Raw genomic sequence first — 16,605 nt, 5'->3', positions numbered from 1 at the left:
ATGTTGCTAGCAGTGAGACTTGTCCTTAATTTACTGGTTGCTAAATAAACTTCAATAACAATTTTAGTAAAGATACAGTTTGCACCCATGTATTGTAGAAACCTAAGAATAAGAACTGAATATTCCCACTCCCCATCCCACAATGCAACTGGTCCAAAGTTGGCAATTAACATTTTTTGAATAAAAAAGTATTCTGATCAATCATTGTATCACATACCATGGTTAAATGACAACAATCAATGATATCAGATACGTACATATACAGTACATAGCTTCTTCTGGGTGTCAATCAAGTTAGCAGCCTAGTCAGTCAGGCTACACAAAAACACTCATACACTGTAAATAAACACCAACACATTGATATGCACTGGCCACTTGTGACTTTTTGGATACACAATCAGCTAGTCTTAATTAGGCTAGCCAGCAAAATTGTAGCCAATAACCATTGGAATGATAATGCATGCGAAAATAAACTAGAATTGGGAGGACATTGAATGTTTGTAACATTCAGTCTGTATGGTTGTGTGATGAAGCTGAATTTGGAGGCTGCTTTTTTGCCTTACAAAATATACAGCCAAAATGTCAATTTGAAAGCATTCATGTACTTCTCAAATATACCATTTGCCAAATCATGCTCACTAAAATAATAATTATAATTACACATAATAATCATTGCTGTTCTTGAGCCTTCATTATTGTTCAGTTGATAGCAGGCCAAATGTGCAAAAGAAAGTCTTCAACACTGTGGTCTGAGGCAAGGAAAAGTAAAATAAAATCCCCAGACATGCCAAGTGGTGTAAAGCTATGGTTGTAGTGCAGTAGGTTGAATGGAAACCTCTCAGGCCAAGCTATCTACCACAATACGATAGCAATTCTGCTAAAGCAGTCCAGTCGTTGTTGACAGTGCATCTACACAGGCTATTTAAAGTCTGTCTGTTTTTCCTTTTTTCACAAAAATATATCTTCATATGGAAAACTAGCAATTAATTTAGTTAATTACAGGTCTGTAGTAGTCTATGAAACTTGAAATATCAAATCTTCACATACAAAATCCTAAATAATCCAGTCAAAGCTTGTATTAAAGCTTAACCAACCTAATTATTTTGTTCCCAATATATCACAAATGTCCATTACAAATCCTGTTTAATTCTTACAAATTCTGTACATGTAAAACTAAACTAAAAACATAGAAAACAATTATTAGCCGTACATGATAATTTTCTCTTAAATTAAATCTAAACCATGAACAGAACAGTTATTAATACTGTAAAGTTCCGCTCTGCTCTATGGTATATCTACAACATAACTTGTAAGATTTACTCTTTCAAAACTCACCCCTGGTACCATGATAAACCAACTCCACTCCCCCCCCCCCCCCCCCCCCCCCCCCCCCCCACACCCCAAAAAAAATCCAAAACAAACAAAAATAACTTACCAGAGATACGATAACATACAGTGTTCTAAGTGTGAACATTTCTGGTCAGTTATGAAAAGTCCCTTTCAATAGGTGCATATTTACATTCTTTAAACTGTATCGGTGAATACAACTGTACTGAGTGCGGGACATTCCTAGTGTTGTAGTAGTGATTTTCAGTCTCCATTCACAGATTGCTTAATTAGTAACAAGTGTTTCACTCCAGTGGCTGTAGTGGAGCGCTGTTTCACTTGGAGCACGCTGAAGAGTCTGGATTAAAGAGTTCCTTGTACAGTGGAGGAAAGAGCATGTTGACGGTTTCAGGGTGTAACTGTTTAAACGTCTGGAGTTCCTCTGTGTGTAGATTACAAAGTGCTGATAATGTTGGGATCCTAGCAATCAGCTGTGAAATGAAGCAGAATAAATACAAATTATTTATGTTGTCAGAATATGGTGGAAACTAATATACACTACAACCAGATTCATTTCGTACAGTTTCCTGGTTACAAAACTGCTCAAACCAGCAAGCGCCTGTTAAAACAAAAAAATCACTACTTTGAGTCATGTACACCTGGATCTCTACAATTTTTGCTATTTCAGTGAGGACAACTGAAGCACTGCGATTCTCATTCCATAGGTTCCCTCAACTGTATGCTCAATTCTCTTTATTGCTTTAAAAAATGTAAAAAAAGGAGACAATGGACCATATTACCTAAATTATTAAAACCACATAACTTTAAAGTAACAAGAGAGATACTCAACAATTGATTTGAATGCACCTTTTAGTTAAATCAGTCCAGGCAGTATTTAGATTTTCTTTGGTAGTTGATTGCCTTAAGAATGACATTTTAAAATATAAAACCACACATTATAGTTTTCTTAACCAAACCTTTACTTGTTTACACCCAGATTCCTACAGTGGTATTTCCTCTGAAGTTTGGATTTTATAAACAACTGAACTATATATTGGTTTATTTGCATGGCAATGTTAAATATGGTCCTGAGTGTTTGGATTCCCCTTGGCAGATCACATGAGTCTTCTTTGTTAAAAGCTGACCAGTGTCTATGATAACTTACTTTTGCCAATGTGTCATCATCTAAGTGGTTCTTCTGCATCACATGCTGTAGTGCAAAACGACATCACGTTTTTCTTTAAGAGAACGTCAAAGACTTTTCCTGGACCCAAGGTCGTAGTCGGATCCCAGCTATGGATGAAATCTTATTACAAAAATATATATATATATATATATATATATATATATATATATATATATATATATATATATATATATTGATAAATAATCCAACTCCAATTGGGTCCCAAATTTAAAACTAAGGGAGCTAATGAATGACAATTGATCTCCAAAATCCATTTTTGTTTGTTATGAATGTATTATTTCATTGTGTCAGGTACTTATATTCACGGAATACATATTTAATACATATTTAATACTAAACATGAAGCTACAAAGAACTAAATAGTATGATTGTGCTAATTTTGTATGAACAATCCTGTGCCTTAACATATTTGGAGTTAAGGAGTACTGGTAGGACAATTTCCACAGACAATCATTAAATTGATTCTACTGCAGCTACTTCTGCCAACTGTTTTTTCAGAAATACTAAGTTCTTAATAATTGATAAAAAAAATATATAAATAAAACTAGTAATGGCATCTTCTTTGGTCTATACTACATACCAGGTGATATCAGCACAGCTGCTGAGAACAAGGCAATTTCCTCTTCGGTAAGATGAAGAGAGCACAAACTCTTTGCAAAGTCAAAGGCTGCACTGACAAGATCATCTGAACCTGATTCAAAACCAAAAAAAGAAAAACAATCAAGTAGCACTTCTTTCTTTCTTTTTTTTCCAAATTTATTAGTCAGCAATTGATTTTACCCTGTTTTTCTCCCAATTAGAAATAGCCAATTGTATTTTAGGCAACACAGCTCTGGGCAGCTTACAGGCAAGCCTGTAGGTGCCCAGCCATTCTACAGGGGGTGCTGGTGTGCGGTGAGATGAGAAAACCCTGGCCGACCTAAGTCCTCCCCCTTGGGCATCACTCAGCCAATTGTGTGCTGCCTCCTGGGAACTCCCGTCCATTGTTGGTAGTGGAATAGCCTGGACTTGAACTGGTGACCTCCAGGCTATAGGGCACATCCTGCACTCCACATGGAGTGCTTTTACTGGATGTACCACTCGTGAGCCCATGATGTTGCACTTCAAAAACAGAATTGTAAATCCACAACATTCTGAAGTCAAATATAAGTTATACACTGGAAGAACCTTTATACAAAAGTTTACTATATTAAAAGCATTTTAAAAGTGTAATAAAACATAGCGAAGCATTATAAGGAATAGCAAGGTATGGTAAAGTACATTAATAAACATGGCAAACCAGGGTAAACTATTATGAGGGAATTATTAAGTACATCTATAGTTAAAACAAATGTGGTCAAAACATTTTTATCTGACTATATAAATAATCACATGAATGTGATAATCATAGAACACAACAGTGTAACAGACATGAAGACACTACTGTATATCATAGCCTGTAGTCTCTTGCAAGAATATTACCAGAGATTAAAAAAGTGGTTAATTTTACTTCCAATGTAAATATGTTATGCTACATTTTGTTAGATGTTTTTATTCTAATTAAATGTCTGAATCTCAAATGTTTTATGAGATTTGAAGAGATGGCATCAACATTGAAGCTTCCCTTACAGGGGTGTCAGCTTTTATCTAGCAGTGTCCTACTTTATATAGTCTTAATTTCTTAAATAAGTGTTACTAGCCTATTCAAGTGTTACTTTAAAAGTAAGCAGCAGGGCTCTAAAAATATAGCGTTACACATCCCCTCGTGTTGCTACAACTGTTTAAATAACGTACCTGAAATTTTACTTTTTATTTAACCCGCAAGAGCCTTCCTTTTGGCCCGTTGAGCGTCAGCTGTCCTTCATTACAAAAGCTGAAATTGCTGGTACGCAAGATTGCAATGGCATCGCAATCTACAGGGTATTTGTTCCCCTAACATTGTTTTTTTGGCAACTTAATCAGGAACAAGTCAGCTGATTGGCCAGCTTTCTTCTGATGAGATTTCATTTTGGCATGCGTCACAAATCTCCGCCCATTTAGCTTAGTGTTAGTGCGATAGGAAAACAGCAGTATGGAGTAATATTATTTAGTTTAGTGTGGAGAAACTATCTAAATATTCTTACAAACATTGCTGCACATTAATTCAAAGGCAAAAATCCATGTCTGTGTCTAAAGTGGCGAGGGATGTGTGATATTAACACAACATCAACAAAGTGATGCTTCAGAATTGACGAGCGAGTCAGAAAAGGGGGCTGCAGGTAATGCACATCACTCAACAATGCTTCACACTTTGCAGACACTGACCAAACTAGCAAGGGAAATGTTCCATATAGTGATAAACGTTTATTTTTGCTTGTGATCCTGTTTTCTGTTATGAGGAGAGTAATAAACAAAAAACAAAATGGTGTTTTTTTCTTTGTGCAAAGCTCCCTTTTCAAATATATTTCTTTGAAGAGTTTATTTAAGTTAAATTTAACAGTTTTCACTTGTGTGCACAGCTTTAAAAAAAGAAAATTAAAAAAAAATTAAAAAATTATTCTGTAACGCTCTTACTTTGTGAAAACGTGTCAGTTGCCACTTTGTTCATTGCAAAGAAACTACAATGGTGGGGATAAAAAAAAAAGAAAAAAGAAAAACGCGATGTCTGCTTTTGTACTGTTTCTGTCTGAAATACACACATGAAAAATTTAGAATTTTAAGTTTTAACATTCTCTGCTTTATAGTTAATTAAGTGAAGCAAAATAAAGCCTTCACAGCATATTCTGGAATACTACACTTTTACATATAGTGTTAGGATAAATAGTATTGGAAATCGCTTTAATTTCGCTAGATTTAGCTGGGAATTGTGCAGCATGTGATTGGAACATGCAAGTGAAAGTAGTTTTTTATTAAAAGTGCTACACTTTTAATAAAGTGCTTAATAAGATGCGATCACTAATTGACGTGCTTTCATTATTTAACTTGAATGCTTTCTGCGCAGTCAATTTCAGAACATTTTCTAGTTTTAATGTACCATGATGTGGTATGGAACAGAAAAGCCAGAGCACGTGTTATTGTTTTATTTATTTATTTATTTATTTATTTATTTATTTAAATCGATCTTCCTGCAGTGATAGAGACCCACTGTCTGCTGGTTTTCATTGTAGCTGAGATCTCAATTACTTAATTAAACCCTTAATTGAATTGAACACTTGCTTAATTAGACCTTTTACTTTTTTCAGCTTGTTAACTGTTGCAAATTTCAAATTAGCTACATTATATAAGTAACTTGAACACTGCAACTGTTTAAGATCTGAAAACAATTAAAAAGGTCTAATTTAACAAATTATCAGTGTAATTAAGGGTCTAGTCAAGTAACTGAGAGCTCAGTTGGAATGAAAACCAGCAGACACAGGGAGTCCCCAGGACCAGGATTGGGAAACCATTATTTAGAGGACATGTCTCAAACCCCAGTGCACAAGAGCAACGATTCTGAAAAGAGCTTTGAAAGAGATTTTAATGTTAAGTATAAAATGTTCTCAATGTTAACAATGAAAATAAAAAAAATGACAGGTATGTTATCTAACACTGGAACCACCACGGGCAACTGGTCAGAGACTGGATGACAATGTCATACTTAGGCTGATGGAACCATACTTAGGAAAAGGGAGAAATGTTACCACTGACAATTTTTTTACCTCACTGGAATTGGCAGTGGTTGGAACAGTAAACAAAGCAAGAAGAGAGCTTCCACCTCCTGCGCAAAACTAACCACAGCTGTACTCCAGTACAATTTTGAAACACAATGACTGTGCTACGCTAATTAAGTGCAAGCCAAGAAATAATGTAATTCTCAGCTCCCTTCATATGTCAGTTCATCGGGACTGTTAACAAGAAAAAAATGCAGGCTGTGGATTTCTACAATGACTCAAAGTTCGGAGCGGACATTTTAGACCAGAACATTGTCAGTACTCAGTGAAAGCTGGTTCATGCCGGTGGGCAGTTGCTGCAATTCAGGGCTTCTCAAACTAGTTCCTGGGGACCCCCTGTGGCTGCTGGTTTTCATTTCAATCGAGTTCTCAGTTACTGAATTAGACACTTAATTGTACTGATAAGTTGCTTAATTAGACATTTTTACTTGTTTTAAGCTCTTGAACTGTTCCATATTTCAAGTTAGCTATAACATTTTATAAGTAACTTGAACTGCAACAGTTTAAGATATGAAAACAGGTAAAAAGATCTAATTAAGCAAATTATTACTTCAATTAAGTGTCTAATTCAGTAATTGAGAGCTCAGTTGGAATGTAAACCAGCAGCCACAGGGGGTCCCCAGGACCGAGTTTGAGAAGCCATGCTGTAGATGTACAGTACCTGGCAGCCATCAATTCCTTTGTTTAATACAAGAAATGCACCAGGAAAATATCAGGAGATTTCATCTTGAAGCTAGCCACAGAGCTTCTGCAGAAACACTTCGATCAGAAAAATGCAAAGCAGCAGCTCAACCTGGATTCAGTGCTGCACCCAGTGGCACATGCAAGAGAAAACAATGCCAGGTAGCTAAATGCAATAAAAATAAAATTTTGGATATCTGTGTCCAGTGTGAAAGAGCAGTACATGGTAAATGCACACGCCAAGTTGATAAGTGTTACATCTGTGTGGATTGTGCTAATTGGGGGCTACTTTGAACCAAGTTTCCCTGAAAGTGCATTCATGTTGCACAATGGGTATTGAGTTATTTTCTTTTTTTTAGATGTTACTTTTAAAAGAAAAAACAAATTTCATTTTTACAGTTTTGTATCTACATATACCTGTTTACACACTAGTTTCTTTTGAAATGTTTTTATTATTATTATAATAATAAATAATAGCAGCTTATACTGCTTTGTATGTGGTAAGTTAGAAAATAAAATGTTTAATTTGTCATTTAAATACAGTGTTTCAGCTGTGCAGATATTATGTGCTGGAATCAAACTTTAGAGTTGTATCCAATAGTTTGTCTTTCATTTTAATATTGATGCTGTTTAAAATGTAACCGTTGCAGCAACACGTGGGGATGTGTAACGCTATATTTTTCAGAACCCTGCTACTTACACACAAACAGGTTGTAGGGTTTAAAACACAATTCATTACTTTCCCAAGTTTCCTGCTTTGTTGTATGTATTTCTACAATACATTTTTCAACATAACTGCAATTGCTTTTCATTTTTATTAACATATCCCTAAATCGGTTTTGACCTGTTATTTTCATTTCACATCGGTTATGCATTCCCATCAAAATGTCTTCTGAATTCACAACATTAGCAACTTCATTCCAACCTGTTCAATCAGAAATGTTTTTGGTTCCCGATTGCTCTCCCATTATTCAGCATTTTGACTGGGTCAGGCACAGGTTTAGAAGAGTGGGAACACATCCTAAAGCCTATTCAATAACACCAAGAATTATAAGTTTAAATCAACGGTAATTACACATACCTAGTGCTTTAAACATCTGCATTCCTCCATATTTTCCCTCGAAGAGTACAGTGTTGTTCAGTGGATTGAAGGCACGGCTCATTCTCACCAATACCACTTCCAAACAACCTTAGAAGTTAAAAAGTGAACACCATGGCTCATAAACATGCTACTGAGACAATATTATCCCCATTCCCCCCCAAAAAATCTTATTTTATATATATATATATTTTTTAAGTTTACAAATAACTAATAAGTGATAAAAGTGAAATCCTGGATTTAATGCTGTGCCACAGACCAACTGGAAAGCCAGTATTCTAAGCAAAACACATGCTTTCCTGGCTGTTTCACTGATAAACTTACCTGATTTAAGGAGAAGAATTTGATCATTCTGACATAGATCCATAAACCCTGTTATCCGCTTGGCAAATTCTACCACATACTGAATGGCATGTGTGATCTGGATTGCACATTGCTGCCATAACAAGTCCCGTGTCTACAAGGAGAGAACGAAAAACAAACCAAAAAAAACCATCTGAGGCAATATATATATATATATATATATATTATATATATATATATATATTATATATATATATATATATATATATCATTTTATCCTATTATCTGAACAAACTGGGACCAGGGGCTGTTAAGCTAATTGAATTACAGCTGTTAAATTGTACAAAAAGAATGGTAGCACTTTACCTATAAATATATAACATACAGTAACAGGATAGGGGCTCTGCAGGAATCACCTTACTGTTTGAGACAGGGATGTCTAGGTTAGGGAAGCTTACGAGTAGGTTGTATTAACCAACCATTAGGTTCGTTAAGTTTCAAAGATCACCGAGGGACTTCAATAGGTCAATGACACGACTTCGTAAGTGGCTGTCACACCCCAAATATTTCCTCTGGAACCTTCAGTTTTTTCAGTTACAAGTCTGTACCTCAATGGGGAAAAAAGTTTTGGAGAGCCCTGAGTGGCTGCATCACACTCAACACAGTAAAAACCAAGATAATAATCATAAACTGTACAGTAAAAACTGTATTAAACTTTATTTAACCATCATATATTGAAGCACTTAATTTGTGTAAAACTTACTCATCTCCTTTGTTTAGTAGACAAAGTGATATATATATATATATATATATATATATATATATATATATATATATATATATATATATATATATATATACACACACTTAATTTACAAGTAGTGACAGGCTTTGATCAACTATCATAGGTATAGCAAACCTCGTAGGCTTCCAAGCCAGCCTAAAGTGAATTATAAGAGATCAGGGAGAGATGAGCATCTTGCATGGCCTTTTTTATCGTAACATTTATTTTACAGCTTGGCGTAACCAGTCTCGGCCTTTCAACTCAGGGCTTTGAACTCTGCCAGTAAACACCTTGAGCAACATATTCTGAAAATTCTGAAATGCTTGTTTGATTTCAGACTCAACGGAAGTTTATGTTTTTTTTTTTTTTTTTTTAATTTAGTTGTTGCCAGTTATTCTTTGTTATTTTCTCCCTATTTGAAATACCCAATTATTATTTAGGCTCAGCTCACTGCTACCACCCCTGCGCTGACTCAGGAGCAGCGAAGACGAACACACGCTGTCCTCCGAAGCGTGTGCCATCAGCCGACCGCTTCTTTACACACTGAGGATTCACCATGCAGCCATCCAGGAGCTACAGCGTAGGAGGACAACGCAGCTCCCGGCTAGCTAACAGGCAAGCCTGCAGGCGCCCGGCCAGACTACAGGGGTATCCCACAGACTCCCGGCCAGCTAACACTCAAGCCCGAAGACAGCCTGGCCGACCTAAACCACCCCCCCTCCCCGGCTCAGCCAAGTGAGCGCTGCCTTCTGGGAACTCCTATCCACGGTCGGCTGTGGAATAGCCCAGACTCAAACCAGCGACCTCCAGGCTATAGGGCGCATCCTGCACTCACACAGAGCGCCTTTACTGGATGCGCCACTCAAGAGACCCATGGTTTCTTTAAAACATTTACTGAAGGTCTAACAGCTACCAAACAAATATCTGTAATTATATGACAACTCATGCTAGAACTAAGGAAAACAGGTCAGTTTAAATACCCAATACTTTTTATTGAATAGTGCAAAGTCAAACAATGTTTGAGTCTTCCATATCAATTTGGCTACGTACTGACAATACAATGATAAGAGAGTCTGTCAATAAGGCATTTAGGAGCTATAAACAATATTACCTTATTTTGATACATTTTAATGTCTTCATATGTGTGGGTCTGCCATGCCAGCTGCTGCAGCTCCTCCACAGTGTACTGGCATGTCTCCAAATGGGACTTAATAATATTCTGTGCAATTCGATCTGTTAGAAAAATCAGGAGAGGTTATTAAACTGGAATGGAAACATTCTGAGGTGAAATGCTGGGGAAATATGAAGGTTAAAGTTAGTATGAGCTTCCCAGCTTTACAGCCTCAAACTCAAGAAATGAACTTGACGAAAATAGCCTTCAGTGATGGGGATAATGGATCACAATCATGTGCATATTCAAGGGCAATTTAAAACTTCCTACCAAAAATAAACTCACAGGCTGAGAGGATGAGATAATGTAATGCTTTTTAAGATACCAGGACTAACAGCAGCTTTGGTTCAATCAGCCTAATGTGATCCAGCACAACAGACTGTGCATCACACACACATTTATTCATGTACACAAATCATTTTAATCCACCTATCCAGAGAGATCATTGGCCTTTGTGGTGGTCAGTCATCTAGCAAGTAATACACTATGCAGAGAGTACATACAGACCCTTACAAATATGTACAGTATATTTATGCTAGGGAAAATGTTCTTAGGCTCTTATACTTGTCTTCAGCAAGAAGTGTAATAACTATATAGCGAATGCTTGGAGACCATGTATCAGAACAAGAAGCTTGCCCTAGTCTTGCCCACTGTCAACAAACAGCTAGATGAAAACACTTCACAAAAGGGGATAAGATGAACCCTGGAACCTGCATGATGCTTCATCAGATTAAACTACAGGGTCGTTTTTAGTCACTTATTACTACATGAACTGAAAATTACTTGAGGAATAAATTTCCCTTGCCCATATATAATTCACTTGGACATGAATCCTTTCATTAAGGTTTTTAATTATGCAGTGGGGTATGTGAACACACAGTGAGACTTCTTCAGTACTAGACACAAGTTTAATGTTGTTCTAACTACTGACCAAAAGGTGGTGGCAGAGCATAGTTTAAGTTTAATTTCCTGAGTAAAAATGCTGTTCATTTTGAGTTCATTTCCAAGTTTGTCTATATGTTATGCATTTTTACCATGAAAATAGAATTTAAAATAGAACCTGGTTACCGTTTTAGATGCTATGTATCCTACGCTTTTTAACGTACCTTCAGGATACATGTTTTTCTTGTTTATCCTAAATTTCCTTTTTCACTGGAACCAGTTACCCATTTACATTTTTATAACCAGTAATTCTCAAACATCTGAAGAGAGATTTAGGGAAATAGAAAATCAAAAGTAAAAAAAAAAAATGTGTGAATCACTACTATTTAGCACAAGTGGAGGCCACTTAACTTGGTGTGTGATTTTGAAAGCGATTGGTTTCACCTGAGCTAATTTAGGATTGTTGTTACAAGGGGGGTGGGCACTTATCCAACCAAGCTATTTTAGTTTCTATTTTTAACTGATTTTCTGCAAATTAGTAGAATATTTTTTTCACTTGGAAGTTGTGGGGTAGGATGTGTAGATAATTGGAAAAAAATATATATTTTAACGCATTTTAATTCCAGGCTATAAGGCAACAGAAGGTGAAAATTTTGAAAGGGGGTGCAGACTTTCTATAAGCACTGTATATCTGTGTGTGTGTGTGTGTATATATATATATATATATATATTATATATATATATATATATATATATATATATATATATATATATATATATATATATTCGTATATGAGCACTACTGATATTCAGACAGACAAGACTAAAACATAAATTGCATCTCAGAAATGTATTAATAAATAAAAGTCTACAGTTGATGTGCTGGCAGAATATATAAATAGTTTCATGCAAACTTTGGTCAGATGAATCTGACCAAGGTGAATCTATGTGGTGAGCTTTACTCTGGATGCAAAGTCAGTTATTGAGGAATTGAAACATTGAAGTGTAAATTACATTAGAAACTTGCCTTCGTTAACACAGGACAGTAGGCTGTTTGCAGTGAAGATAACTTGAAATTGACAGGCTTGTCTTAGTGCATACTGATTCAAGCTTTTCCATTGCTTTAGGACTGTAAAATACTGTCAGTGCAAGACTGTTGAACAACACATAAAAACTTAAACTGAAGATAAAGGCCTGGTAAAAAATAGTAAAATCAACTTAATGCAGATTATTAATTAATACATTTTTAAAGAAAATACCAGCTGGGCAAACTAATATCAGTTAGAAGAGCCTAACCTCTCTGCAATCTACTAACAGATAAATCCCTTTATTTTTAATGACTACCACACTGGCAAGCTTTTAACTTGTTGATCTAAAATGGTATGCGTGTCCTCAAAATTTCTTGTCTCACCTATACATCTAAACACAAACTCATCTGGACATTCTATTGCAACACCCTCACCTTCCTTTTTCTTATGCTTAAGGTACTCCCTAAACCAGTCTGATCGTAAATGATAAGCAGTGTGAAGATGTGAGACTTTGTACTTCCAGTTATGTTATAGACCTTGAAATATGCTAGTCCCTAAAACAAACTTTTCAGGTCAAAACACATTTCACAACAAGTAATAAATATTGCAACGCATCTCTCCAGTAACAAATTTGTTGAAACGCTAAAACCTTACGGGCATAAGTCAAACTCTGAAACCATAATATGATTAAAACTGGATTTATTGTGAGTGTACACTTACAACTATAAACTAACATTGACTATACAGTGTCTTTATAATTTTAATTTTTAAATAAACCTGTCAATTTAATCTTTAAAATTAACTTTAATATTTGTCTAAAATGAGGAATTTTGCAAGCCTAAAGTATAAGCTTATGACAAATGAGGTTTACCTCATAAATAGAACAAATTAGTTTTTCAGCTGCGTATTTCTGGACCCAGGAAATGCACCAATTTATAATAACTGAATTAGTCTCATAGGTGGTTGTTCTTGCCAGCAGTTCTAGGAGTACAGTGGATTCTAAACTAACTGATTCTATTTTTACATGTATAATGCCTCATGAACCAACAGCTGAAAAACTTATTTTGGACAACTGCTGCAAGGTAAAATTAAACATGGAAAACTGGCATGATGTAAGCAGCCACAGTACTCAGGAACAGGTCTACCTACCTAACTCAGTCATTGTTACTCCAGGGGCTAGCTGACCATTGGTAAAAGAGCTGTATGTAAACAAGTTTGGTACAGGCATCAGGTCATAAATAGGCTCTTGTTTGATTTGCTTGATTTCAGCCATGTCGATTCCTGACTGATCCGGGGAGGGCTGAGTGGAATCAACGCTGTAGTAGGGGTTGCCCCCCTCTGTTTTTGGCAGGTCGATTATGTGTCCATTGGAATAAGTGGCTCCGATTTCATTGTCAAGGTTGCCGAGGCCATTGCTGATGCTGCTGGTGTAGACCCGTGCCAGGGCCTCCGCTTCCCCGTTCTGCTCCTGCAGCCTCTGCTGGTGTTTCTGCACCTCCACGTACAGGCTGTCACGCTGCTTCTTAGACATTCTTCCAAATTTCACAGCTGGTTAGAAACAAAAGAAAACATGGTTATGAAATAGGGTTGTATTTGTTGGGAAATGTTTGTTGTTGTTTTTTTTTTTTTAAATAAACAGAAAAATAGGCACGTTGAGACATTTGTTTACTTGCACAATTTAAACAAAACCATTTAAATAATGTTATGTTCACTTAGAATTTCCCTACAGTTTTGAAGAATTTCTTTTTTAACCTTTCAGACCACAACACAGTATTTATCACACAGAATTACATCTTTACTTTTTTTTCTCAAAAAATATACTGGATGAACTATATCATATTCTTTTAACAACTTTTCATATTTACAGCAACACTGGAATCCGATGGCAGGTAGACTAGCATGGTATCAACAAGATATCATATATGACAGACCTAGATAAGGTAACATTAGGTACTCCAAGTTGCTTTCTCTAACCAGCCCGTAGCGTGTTAACTCTAAACAGTAGTACAGCAATATTAAATCGTTAATCTCTAACGCGTTTGCCCATGATTTTGAGGAAAAAAAATTGCTGCAAATGGGAGCAAACTGCTTTTGTACGATTTTGGCGACACGTTTTGACACGTCCTTTTCTGTCTGCATTAGTGCCAGTGGTCGGCGTGTGTGACCTCATTTGCATGTTAGCTTTGAGCACTTTTGATGACGGCAAAGATGGGGTGAATGCGTAGAGGAAGGCTTATTTGAAATGCAGACACAGCCAATTCCATTATGAAAAAGGAACAGCAAGTGGTGAACGAGAATTGGCGAACGAGTGAGAGGGAGAACACACTTTTACCAAATAACGTTATATATTTCTTATATTTTAAAATATGCAATAAATACATAGCTGTGCAAATTGTGATGTGGAATGTGCCTTTGTTAACTATAGGGCTGCTTTGAAAAATATTGATTTATATGGAAAAAAATAAATGCATACACATATTTATCATACTTCATATTTACTGGATGTAATATATTCCAAAGTAATTTACTTGAGTATGCACATAATCATTTGCTGTGTGGGGTCTCAGAATCTGTGTATGTTTCAAACTCACACAAGAACATTCTCTTAAAAAACACAAGACCTGGAATACATTATTTCATACATGTATGAAGTATGGGCTTTATATTATTTAAGGAAACAGATTTTGTGTGTCAGAATCTTTTAGAGCATGTATGAAGACAGTTGAATAATTTTGCCTGTACAGTGTCACTTTGGAGATACACCTTAAAGCTGTATTGGAAAGACATGATTGATACATAAGCTTTAGTGCTACTGTGAAGAGTTCATCCTTTTGAATGATGATTTGTATTAGTAAATAACTGAGTTTATAACGATGTATGTCGGACACTAAAACTATTCATTCACTAGTGACAAGATTATAGCTAAGATGCAGTTTTGTTATTTTGGCGTGGTCTCAGCCCATAGCGATCCTATGTTATTACTAAAGCAATAAAAAGTTCAAGAGTGTTAACTGAGAAATAACTGTCTGACCATTATTAATGAAAAACAATTAAATTAGAGACCCACCGCAACACTACAGTGTTATTTTTTTTTTATTTTTAAGCAGCTAGCTAATTTGAGTATACTCCTGGGTGTATAATTTGCTAATTTGGCTAACACCGTTTAATGTAACCATATTGTATTTTATACATATCGCATATGAAAATATATCGCACAATAATAATAATAATAATAAATAATAATAATAATAATAATAATAATAATAATAATCCATTACATTATTAAATAAATTCATCAGGCTCTATTTATGTGGTTTAACCTGGAGGATTCAGATGTTTGCAACCTCTCGCTGCTCTGTCTGGGCTAAATCCCACCAGAACTGAACAGTTACAATATTACCATATTCCACACAATTGTAGATTTATATTGAATATAATGAAAAGGCATGGCGCACTGAGGAATAAGCACATCTGTGTTAATCACTTAATAAAAATAATGTTCTTGATTACCATAGTACCTTGTTTTTTTTTTTATATTATTTTGTTTTCACTGCAGGTGCCATAAACTAAAAGCAGTTGTTTATGTTATTTTGACGAAAGGTATTTAGAGTGTCTCGCGCTACATGAAGTGGCTGAAAACCAGGACTTTTTAAAGATTGAGCAAAACGTCGGGACACCGAGTTAGCACATAACTGAATTCATAATGATGTATGCAGTATAAAAAGTTACAGCAACATTATTAATTTCCCCAGTTCTGTGCATTTCATCAGCTATTGTATGACCTAACTTACATTCCAGCATGCTGTGTCAAAAACAATGTAACAAGTACCTCCAAATTAGTGTAAATGACTGAATGGACTCATTCTGCATAGGATATACAGTAAACATGGCTCTGCTCAATGACATAAGCTACCACAGGTGTCGTAGTAGGGCCGGAGCTTTGGTTCCCAACTCACATTTGCCAAGGATCAATTGCCTTTTAACTGTCACTCAATATCATACAACTCAAAGTGTGTATGCCTCAGTCACAGAGCACTGGCACTAGAAACACCGACAATATGAAGACATGTATTTTACAATACTGCCAGGTAGAAGTCTTAAAACAGAGGCTACCATTCGCTTTCAACACGTTCTGGCTTCTAACTTGGATTTACTATGAGGAAAAAGTAAAGTGCAAAACAATGGTAAATGTATTATTATAATTCAAGCAACTGATTTAACTGTGCCACATGAGTCAGTATACGTTTTTTAATATCTCAAGTGTATTGTAAACATTAGTTAGTATGTGTATTATAATTAGGGCTTGAGCTTTTCAGTTTTTATTTTCCAAATCTCCACCTTCCTAAATGTTAATTAGTAGTTGTTAAGATGTCTCTGTATCCTAATAAAGAGAAAACGACTAATTAAAGACCGGGTTTAAGATTATTTTTCTCTTTGCTACAAATCAAGAACATTT

At 35.6% G+C, this 16,605-nt stretch overlaps 1 pseudogene; it reads right to left on the bottom strand.

Annotated features, from left to right (window-relative positions):
• Positions 1-1,409: 1,409 nt before the first annotated feature.
• LOC121299159 overlaps positions 1,410-16,605 on the bottom strand; it is a 72,299-nt pseudogene continuing 57,103 nt past the window's right edge.

This window comes from Polyodon spathula, chromosome 2, assembly GCF_017654505.1.
Source record: "Polyodon spathula isolate WHYD16114869_AA chromosome 2, ASM1765450v1, whole genome shotgun sequence".
Classification (NCBI taxonomy): Eukaryota; Metazoa; Chordata; class Actinopteri; order Acipenseriformes; family Polyodontidae; genus Polyodon; species Polyodon spathula.
The sequence above is the reverse complement of the archived record's forward strand: the minus strand, read 5'-3'. Positions and strand labels throughout refer to the sequence as shown.